The sequence below is a fragment of the Pteropus alecto genome, unplaced genomic scaffold, assembly GCF_000325575.1.
Source record: "Pteropus alecto unplaced genomic scaffold, ASM32557v1 scaffold196, whole genome shotgun sequence".
In the NCBI taxonomy this organism is placed as follows: Eukaryota; Metazoa; Chordata; class Mammalia; order Chiroptera; family Pteropodidae; genus Pteropus; species Pteropus alecto.
In genome coordinates this window covers 445,877-457,243 of record NW_006439717.1, presented here as the reverse complement: position 1 = coordinate 457,243, position 11,367 = coordinate 445,877, and the positions used below count along the sequence as shown (strand labels likewise).

The window sequence follows — 11,367 nt, the reverse complement described above, 5'->3', positions numbered from 1 at the left end:
AGGTAAAAGGGAGCAACCAATTAAAAGGAAAAAAAACAACCTAAAAAACTTTAAGGTGCAAAGGGAAATTTTAAACAAGAACAATATGCAATATTGTGCCCACAATTATTTTTTTTTTTGGAATACAAACTACAGTTATTTCTAAGGGTATATTTTTGTATTAAAAATAGTAACTAAATTCACATACTTGAAAAATTTTTGAAAGTTAATATCTTTTTAAATCTTTTATTTTGAAGTAACTTTAGACTTACACAGAATTGCAAAGATAGTACAAAAGTTCCCATATACATTTCACCTTGATTTACCTTACATTACTACAACACGATTATTAAAATTAAGACATAAACATCGATACAAAACTATTAACTCAACTACAGACTTTATTCAAATCCTACCAGTTTTTCCACTAATGTCTTTTTTCTGTTCTGGGATCCTGCACTGAAATTAGCTGTCATGCCTTCATTAAGTCTTCTCCGATTTATAACAGTTGTTTCTCCTTGACTTTCATGACCTTGACTCTTACGAAGAGTACTGGTCAGACATTACATAGAATGTCTCTCAATTAGGGTTTCTTGGTTTCTTCAATAAAAAGAACCAGAGTTCCTTAGAGAAATGGTTGTTTCCAGAGCTGGTGCAAGGCAAATAAAGATGAGCCTGGAAGATCTCGCAATGCTCAAAAAAAAAAAAAAATTTTTTTTTTTCTCAGATTAGACTGAAGTTATAGAATTTGGGGGAAAATAAGACAGAGCTAATGTGCTTTCCTCACTTCATCCTATCAGAGGGTACATGAAGCTGATTTCTTATTACTGGCGATGTGAACCTTGATCACTTGGTTAAGGTGGTGTCTGCCAGGTTTCTCCACTGTAAAGTTACTACTTTTCCCCATTTATGATTCATAAATATCTCACGGGAGATATTTTAACCCTGTTCCCCCTTAAACTTTTACTCATTAATTTTAGCATTCATGGGTGGATCTTGCCTTCAGCAATTATTACTGTGGTATTCTAATGGTGATTTTCTACTGCCTTCCTTCCTGTTACATTTTTAATTGGAATTCTATAAGAAAGAATTGTCCTTTATCCTCACTTATTTATTCGATCACCTTATATTAGTATAGACTCGTAGATATTTATTTTATTCCCCAGGTTACTTATTTATGCTCAAATTGTTCCAGCTTTGGCCATTTGGAGCTCTTTCATCTTGGCTCTAGTGTCCTTCCAACATGCCACCAATTTTGTTTTGTTTTAGCACTTCCTCACTTTCTGGCACTATAAAATGTTCCATATTTATCTTGTACTTGCCCTGCCCAGCCCTGGAATCAACCACTTCTCCAAGAAGCCCTGGTTCCTTTTACTGGAGAAAACAGATCTGGGCACTGGTGTACTCATGCTACTCAGATATCACTACTTCTAGGCTCTCTTAAAGGTCAGAACAAGAAATATATGTGTGTAAATTAACCCATGTATATATACATATCTATATTTCTATGTTTATCTCTATTTCTACCTATCTGTATATGCATATATTTTTAACTCTAAATTCATAATGATACTTGTGACTTCATTCAAGCATCGCAAGAGTCTTTCTAGTACATATTCCCTTTTATTTGTAACTTCTTTCTCTGATAGTGAGGAAACTAATTCTATAGAATTTTGACATGAAAAGGAGTCTAGAATCTCCAAAATTATGCCATTACCAGTATCTACTACCTTGATACATCATATTTATTTTCATTCTAGCTATCAGTGCTATCCCTTCCTTAATCTCACCTTTTAAGACTCAAGGGGAAAGACTACCGCCTCAAAAAATCCTTTCCTGAACTGCTGTATTCCTATTCCCAACTAGTATAGGTCACTTCCCCTGCCTTATTATAATTTTATCAGTCCTACTTGATAGAAAGATTCTTGAGGTCAAGGGACAGCATCTAGTATATTGCTTTCTAAATAGAAGGAACTCTACAAATTTGTTTTGAATGAAATTGGCTAAAGGTATAAATTTTATCCAAAATACTATCAGTACAAAAAAAATGAATGGTTATTATGCAGTCCAAAACAAGTCGTCAAGAAAGCATATATCATTTTTCAGAACTGTGAATTAGTAATGTTAGCTTATTCAAACTCTGAGATAAGTGATATGAAAAAAAAAATGGAAACACTAAATAATTTAAAATACTATACATAAAAGGCTCATTATCTATTATTCAGCAACATGGTGACAGTCAAGTGTGTAGGCATGTAAAATAATCACTGCTACTGTTCTTGGAAGACATTTAGCCAGGTCCCTGTAGAAACATGTATCCTAGACAATAAGAAAATTGTCAACAATGACCAAATTCCCAGGGGTCAACATAACCTAGCACCTAACAAATGCTCGATAAATCTTTATTATTACTGTCTTCAATCAATAAGTATTGTTTCACACACGCCTTTTATTTTCTTTTCTTTCACATGTGAACTTTGTATAAACTTTTTCTCACATCTTTAGGCAGGCCCACTTTCTCTCGCTTGATCCCTACCTAGCCTTTCTCCATACATGCTCCTCACTCTGTCTAAAAATGCTTTAGACCTTCCCCTGGACTTATGCTACATGTCCCAGCTTAGAAGACACTTTCCTGTAAGTACCTTCCTGGAACCCCCAAACCTGGGCTAGGAGGTTCCTCTTAAGTTCCTAAAGTACTAGACCTAACCCTAACACTGATCGCATTGTATTACTACTACTACTACTAATACTACTACTATGATGATTATTATTTTTAATCATACTGTATTTTAACTCTCAGAACAGTGTCTAGCACATGGTGGACACTCAAATATTTGTTAAATAAAGAGAGGAATAGATGGTATCTGAAATCATTTGTTAAATTTAGCTCAATTTATAGACTAGTACTTTGTGGGAAAAGAAAATGAAAGAAGACAGTGGGTTGTGTTTGTTTATTCCAAAACAAATCATTTCAAATTATGGGAAACCCATACATAGATGTAGCCATCAAAAGTCTCTAGCACTAAACTCCAGAATAAAACTGAACCTTATTAATACAGGTTGTTTTAGTTAACTCTCTCTGTTGGCATAGTTCAGGTGTTTTCTTACAAATGCTAATTCTTTCAAATAACTATTTAGCTTTTTAGGTAACAAAATTTCAGGTAGTAAATCTAGAACCTAAAAGGGAGTTAAGATGAGAAACAAAAGGGGGTAAAAAAACTTAATTCAGTAGGTCACAGCCTTGAGTGTATATAAGAATCACCTAGGAAGTTTAAAATACAGATTTCTAGGCCCCATGCCACTACTGTTACTCATTAGGTCTGGAGGAGGGCCAAGGAAAACCACATTTTAACAAGAACCTTGAAGTGACTGTAGTGTCAGAGGTTTCCCCATCACATGTTGAAAATACTGAAATAAAAGGAGTTAAGACTTCTATGTATTCTAAGAAAAATGGAAAAACAGCAGCATTTTTCTATTTCCCACTTCAAATTTTATATTGCCATTCAAATTTGGCTGTGTAGGAAAATGACTGCTTTTTAAAGGCAGACTAAGGTTTAGACAAAAATGAATCTGGACACTGAACTGATATATTTGTTACCTATCATCTAGGTTTACATCTAACTTCCCTGCCCAGAAGGCACAAAATCATTGTGTAGACCAATGACTCATGATAATAAAATAAAAGTGAGTTCTTTTTATTCCTTTTTATTTTCTAGTTTGGTTTGTTGCTGAATTTAAAATACTGCTTGAGAAAAATCTATGAGGTCAAAAAAATGATATCTGAATAGAAATTCCTATTTATTTTTATCTATTGAATATGAGGGCAATTATAATTTATTGAGTTGTCAAAGTTTAAGCAGAAAGCCAGCAAGCTTGGGTTCTAATCTTTAATATGTCATTAATTAGCAGTATCATATGCTGAACAAGTCATCTCTCAGGGCCTCAATTTCTTCTTATGTAAAATGAAGGGGTTAATACGGCCTGGAGTTTTTCTAAATGCAGGTCACAATTCGTGAATTGTGAAAGCATGTTTATTTGTGTTAATGAAATAGAATGAAATAGAAAATGTCAGAGTGCATCACACATAGCATAGGAAGTCTTTTATAAAGCTTTTGTTTCAGTTATTTGTATGTATATAAACTGGGTAAGAATGTAAACTATTTCTTATTGTGGAGTGTGGTTAAAAAATGATAGTTTGACAAGTGCTGGTGAGGATGTAGAGAAACTGAAACCTTCATACACTGCTGATGAGAATGTCAAATGATGCAGTTGCTTCAGAAAATAGTTGGCAGTTCCTCAAAAGTTTAAACATGTAATTATTGTATGACCTAGCAATTCCACTCCTACCTATGTATGTGTGAGTATGTGTATCTCCAAGAGAAATGAAAACACATGTCCATATAAAAACTTGTACATGAATGTTCATAAAGTATTATATTTACAATGATCCCAAAGTGGAAACATTCCAAATGTTCATCTACTGATGAATGAATAAACAAAATGTGGTCTATCCATATAAAAGTACATATATTATTTGGCTGTGAAAAGGAATGAAGTACTGATACAGGCTACAATATGAACTTTGAAAAATTATGCCAAGTGAAAGAAACCAGTCATAATAGATCACATATTGTATGATTCCACGTATATAAAATGTCCAGAATAAGCGAATCTATAGAAACAGAAAGATTAGTGGTTGTCTAGCCCTTGGCCATGGTGGGGTGTGCGGGGAGACTGAGGGTGTACAGAACTACTGACTGCTAATGGGTATGTTTTTTTGGCGGGCGGGGGGGGGAGGTGATAAAAATGTTATAAAATTGATTGTGGTCAGCGATTGCCGAATATGCCAAAAACCACTGAATTGCATATTTTAAATAGGTAAGTTGTATGGTGTATGAATTATATTTCAATAAAACTGCTATTTAAAAAATTATAGTTTGAAAGTCATTAGACGGGATAATAGATGATCACTGAGGTCCTAGGAACTCTCAGTGTGCCTCCGACACAATGCTCACATCGCCCATCTTCACATCATGGTTATTTGGATTGGAGGGGGAGCAGTATCGTAGAAATAGCAGCCAATTCCGATTCTGATGTCAACAAGACACATGGCGACCTGTATTATACTTCTATGTAAAATGAGGGGGTCATTCTAAAAAAAAAGGAGATAATAAATGCAAAACAGTGCCTGATACACTGCTTGAGGTCAGAACCAGTCTTGTCAGCCTTTGCATGCCTCTGTGTCTAAGACACAGTCAATAAACATTATTCTAAACTTTTAGTTAACAGAACACATATTTGAGCTTAGCTTAGTTTGCATGTCATATTGTCTTAACAAGGACTATGTCATAAGGCTCTGATAAAAAATAATTCATAAATGTAATATTTGCTTCAGCTGACATTTTTAGTGCATAAATTATTCTCTCTATAATATCATATAACAGGTAGTAACACTAGTTGAAAAGAAATTCGTGGCCTCTTTAAAACACTGAAATTTTATTTTATAATTATTAGAAAAACTACCATCTCTTTTTCGATATTTTAGCCACTTTGAGCTATTATTTTGTAGTTTTTATTCAAAAGTCAAATTAAACATAAATCATTTCTTTAGTATAAACATTACTAAAGTGCAAAAAAGATAAGTCCAAATATAAATGTTGGGTCTTTATAAGGTCTTTGTGCAATTAAAAAAATTTTGATCTTTAATAGGTCAGTAGTTTTCAAAAAGAGCTTCTGCAGTCAAGGTGGAATCCGTCAGCATCCCTCCATCTCCCCATACCACCATGCTCCTTCAACCTCCTCCTTTCCTTTGGGGAACCTCTCCTCTGCAGGTCTCGACAAGCACTCCAAACCAGAGCTGTCATTTTCTTCACCATTTCTTCACCAGGGTGATTAGTCAAGGGATAGGCCTGCTCATCATAAACAATAAGAAGCAGAAGTCTCTGCCTGCTATTGTCCACCCCTTCCCCTGAGCCCATTCTACCTCCCAAAAGAAACCTCTGTCATTGTTTAGAGTATAAGCTTTCTGATATTGCCTATATGTGATAATAAAAATAATAGCAAATATATGACACTGTGTGCCAGTCACTGTTCTAAGCAGTCTACATAATCTCATTTCATCTTCACAATAACTCATGAGGTAAATATTATTATGATGCCTATTTTACAAATAAGAAAAATGAGGCACAGAGATATTAACATACATCATGCATAAATGCATATTTTTTAAAAAATTACTGTTGTCTTATATTAATGTGTTGTCCAGCAATTATTTATTTCTCCTTGGACATCTTTCCACATCAGGACATATAGATCTACCTCAACCTTTCGGGACCACTTAATAATATTTCCTCCAAAACAGTCTATAACTTATTTAATCAGCCCCCTGTCAATGAACATTTAGGTTGCTTTAGGATCTTCATTATTAAGAACAAGATTGCAATGAACACGCTCCTACTCTTGCCTTCATAGAGGTGTGCATTTCCGGTGTAAACTCCTAGAAGCAGCATTTCTAGTTCAAAAGGCCTATGTGTTAAAAATTTTAACAGACATTCCCAAATGTTCCTCCAAAAAAGTTGCATTAATTTATATATATTTTTGCATCCATTTATATTTGAACCATGAGCTATATGAGAAAGCCTATTCTCCACATCCTTGTCAATATTGAGCATTGTTATTTTATTTTTCCCAACTACTAGATGTGTGAAAAATGGTACATTATTGTTTCAGTTTCTATTCCTTTAATCATGGGGAAAGTTGAGTATATTTTCAACTTGGCCATTCAATACATTTATTTTTTGAAACTACATTTACTTTTTAATGTCATTTATAAATTGTTTATTATCTCTACAACTTAATTACTTTTTAAAATTGCACAAGGACTTCTGAATATCATGTGTAACTCCTTGTACAATTCAAATTGCCTCTCACAGCAGCTGTCTTTCCTGGTGTCTGATTCCTATCCAGATCTCATTAATATTCTTTCCAATAGAAATGTTGCTTGACTACACAGATGAGATCCTCCTTTCTGGAGAGTTTCCTTTTGTAAGGTATCCACTCCTGGTTCCCTTTTGTAGGGCATCCACCCCTTGACTGCTCATTCATATTCCCACCAGAGCACAGCCCTCTGAGAAGCCTGACTGACACTACATGACAATCCATGCATTAAGATCACTATTTGGGGTGGTACTCCAGCTGCTACCCTTAACTAGCTAGTCTAATGTCTCTCATTTGTGTGGGGGTGGGTGAAGGGGGGTGGTGCTCTGAATATCAGGATCACCTTTGGAATCTGAATCTCTCATGTAGAATCTAAACACATCGAATTTTTCTGAAAAGGGTCCCCTATGATTCCAATATAAAAATAGCTTTAGGAGTTTAGTTTTGGCTTGATCCCAGGGATATTAAATAAGAGCAGGGAGGCAGACACCGACCCTAATCACCCATCATCTAGATGAACTGTGTCAGAACCAGGCAAAAGTTTGGACCACTTTAGCATAAGCCTGGGATCAGTTATTGAGCACTGGTCATATGCAAGGTGATTCATTCTATTTGATCTTTTTCAGTTAATCCTATGATACCATGAAACAAATATTATTATTTTCATCTTACAGAGGAAGAAACCGAGGCTCAGAAAGGTGAAATAGCTTGCTCAAGGTCACACAGTTAGTAAGAGGCAGAGACAGGATTTGAAACAATCTGACAAACCCTAATGTTCTAATGACTTACTGCAAAACACATCTTCCTGATTTCTGGGGGTGATCTGGCCCAGTCTTAAGTGTCTCGAAACTAGAAATGGTAAAGGCTGGGCCAGATGCCCCAGCCTGTTCCACATCTAAGCTGACTGCGCCAGCTTCCTTTCAGCTCAGGTCTACATCTTCAGTCTACCATTTACTTACTGAGTAACATTAGGAAATTATTCTGAGTCTTATCCTCATCATCTACCATATGTCATCATTTACCATATGTCAGATACTGTTTTGCATATATAAACTTATTAATCCTCATAGTAACACACTCAGAATATTGTCCCACCTTATAGATGAAGAAACTGTGGCCCAGACAGGTTAAATAAATGTTAGCTCTTATTCATTTTTTAGAAGGCTGGCATGGAAACAAATATCTCTAGCACACAGAATAAACCAGAAATACAGTTTCAGTGTACACTGCATTTCAGGGTCAACTTATTTTTGTTAAGTCACCAGTTAATAAAAGAGTATCTCTAATGTCATCTCTGAGAAACTGGTAGTGACCACCAGGAACACCAGATCTACTCAAAACTGTGACGCCATTTCTCTGTATCAAAAAGTCTAAGTCTCTCTCAAATTATACCTTGTAAGGGCCAAATTTTAGGTGTTCTCAATACCTCTGTAAAAACTCCAAGTCGAAGATGATATAACTATTATCTTCCTATGGTTTCTAGTACATTATTCATTCACTTGAATATCTTGTCTTCTTGTACTTTTGAAACCAAAAATAGCTTTTACATAATTGTAGTAATTTTTACATATCTTATTTCAACAGTTAAAAAGAGTAACCTCTACTTATAGCCTTTAAAAACTGACTTTGGTCTAAAATTTTTAGGTCACGAAGAACCACCCAAGAATCTTTCTAATCTTTTTTTTTTTTTTAAATTAAGGAATTATCAGATCTAATCTAAATTTAATTCTACCTCTCTCTCAAATCTAATTTGTTATATATTCACTTGGTTCTTCCTTCCTTCCCCTTCCCTTTCCCCTTCCCCCACAGTTGATAATTAACTCATTATAAGGGCAAACAATCTAATGCAGTGAGGGCTTTTCCAGTATTTTTTCATATAGTAAGGACAATCTCTTTCAGTAAGTACAAAAATGGATAATTATATCAGTAACTTCAAATTTAGAGGAAAAGTAGAGAAAAAGCGTTAGGTAATTGGAAAAAGAATGTAGAAATGGAGGGTGGATTGCCGCCATTATGCAAAGCATAAATTTACTCTGAACAGCCTGTTTCTCTTTTAACCTTTGTACCATTCCACACTTTATCATCAGATGCATCAAATGTCAGTGCCTGGTACCTTGTAAGGGCTCAATAAATACCTGTTATACAAATGCAAAAGAACATTATGCTCGTTCATTCTCAGTAGCCACATATTTCAACAAAGGTCCATCTACATAATTGGATATCTGTCTATGAAGTATATGCTCATAGGTCTTGCTAATTACATGCTTAATTAAGACAAACTGGCTAATGAAAGAGTCTTCTTTACAATGTCAAAGCAGAACAAATATAAACAATTTAAAAAGTCTGCTTCCGTTAAAGATATAACCACCTTATACCAATCTTTTGTCCTTAATAATTAATCAAGTTTTCTCCAAATACAGGGCTTCTTAGTTTCACTCCTGGCCATTTCCAGGAAGGGCCTGGCTTCCACTCTTCTTATCTGAAATTTTAGATGCTTTGTTTTTTTCAGGTCTTGCTCAATCTGAAAAGCCAGTTCAGATCAATTTAACCAATCCCTTCAAGCAGGAGAATTAAAACGTGTTTACTGAAAAGTGACTCCTCTCTAGGCAAGTTCTCTAATCTTTTCTTTTTGTCAAAATCTGAGAAGCTAACATCGAACAATGCTTTAATCAAGGACAAGTACAGATGAAGCTGGTCACAAAGAATTACCAAATCACACAGCCACAGAAGTGATAAAATTCTGCTAATCTTAACTGATGCTATTGATCTTATTTCTTAATAAGGACTGCTCACAAACATATTGTTAGTGTTTTAATTAAATTTTAATGTTTACCTTCTAAAAATTATATCAAATTATGGTGCTGTTTAAGAAAGTTATGGAGAGGCATTTGTTGAGTAGTGGTCTTTTAGTTGGCATGGGAAAGTCATTTTCTCTGGGTCTCAGATTCTTCATCTCAAAAACATAACAATTCACATGGGATGGTTATGAAGATTAAATAAGAGGATAAAAATACTTTGAAAACTGTAAATTTCTATAAAAACTATTATTTTTTTAAATAAAATTTTAGGCCAGTCTTGAGGAAAAAAATGGAATTAAAAAATAAGTCTACCCAATGAAGAGAAATAGGAAGAAATTAGAACTGATTAGTTACATTGTCTTGGTTCAACTAGATGTTAACAAGAAACCCCTTGTTTAAAGCTGTTCCTGAAAATCTTTCTAATCAATACACTGCCCTATTTTAGAGTATGTAGTAAGTATAACGAAAATACTCTTTCCTTGAAGATTCTCCATAGCTTTCTTATTTTTCTCCCAGAGGAGAAAAATTCTAGTTGCTGGAGGATTCTAGTCAGTTGGATTTTAGTGTTTCTATACTCGCTTTTAAAAATGTAATGAGCACTGCTAGACTAGTATTGGCCAGCAGAAATAACTCTGGAGGTGGAGGCTGACAGGTAGTAAAAGTGGCCTGGATCCCAGGAATACCCTAGAAAACTTGCACTCAGATGAAACTAATCCTGGCTATCACAGGATTCAAACCTCAGAAATCCTCAGAGACTGCCACCTGATTTGAACCCTGATGGAACTACCTCAGCTGTTGTCCCTTTAAAAACAACAACAACAACAAAGCTTTGGATTGCAAACCAAAACAAAACTTGTTAAAGTGAGAAGTATATCCTCAAGGCTTATTAATTCATTCAATAAATATTTATTGAGCACTTACCAAGTGTCAAATATCAAATATGCTCTATTTGTTAAAGATATAACCTTAAAAGTAACAGACAAGGTCTCTGTTCTCATGAAGCTTCCATTCTACTGAGGAAACAGGAGAGTTAAATACTGTGATTAGTGCCATGAAGGAAATACAAAGAGAGTAACAGGCGGGGTGGTAGGAAAGGGGGCAGATGCTTTAGATAGTGGTCAGGGAAGGGCTCTTTGACCTAATGACATTTGAGCTGAAAACTGAATGATGGGAAAGAGGCAGCCAGCCAGGTGAAGAGAAGTGATGTGGGAGTTTTCTAGGTAGCGAAAATAGCAGATGCAAAGGCCCTGAGGCAGGAATAATATGGCTAAGGAGTGAATGAGAAGTATGAGATGACGACAGATGAATGGCAGCCGGATTAAGTAAGGATTTATAAGCAATGGTAAAGATTTTAATGCTATTCTAAGTGTGATGTGAAGCCAGACACTGTTAAATAATAGTGTTTGCAAGATGAGATATATTTCATGTGCTCTGGTATTTAACCGCTTATTATGTGTATAATGGCCACAAAATGAAAAGGCCAGGTTCTCACACTTAGAAGGTTTATAATCTTTTAAGGAAGCAATAATTCGTAAATAGTGACATTAAGATTAAAAAATAAAGAAAAAAAAAGTGCTAAGTGAAGACGGAGGAGGGAGCCACTGTTTCAAGTAGGAGAAATTAGAAAAGGCTTTATTTTTTTAAAGTAGCATTT

At 34.9% G+C, this 11,367-nt stretch overlaps 1 protein-coding gene across 1 annotated transcript in view; it reads right to left on the bottom strand.

The window, feature by feature from the left end:
* The window catches only part of LIMA1 (LIM domain and actin binding 1), a 74,030-nt gene that overhangs the window by 56,031 nt on the left and 6,632 nt on the right, over positions 1–11,367 (bottom strand). The window lies entirely within an intron of this gene.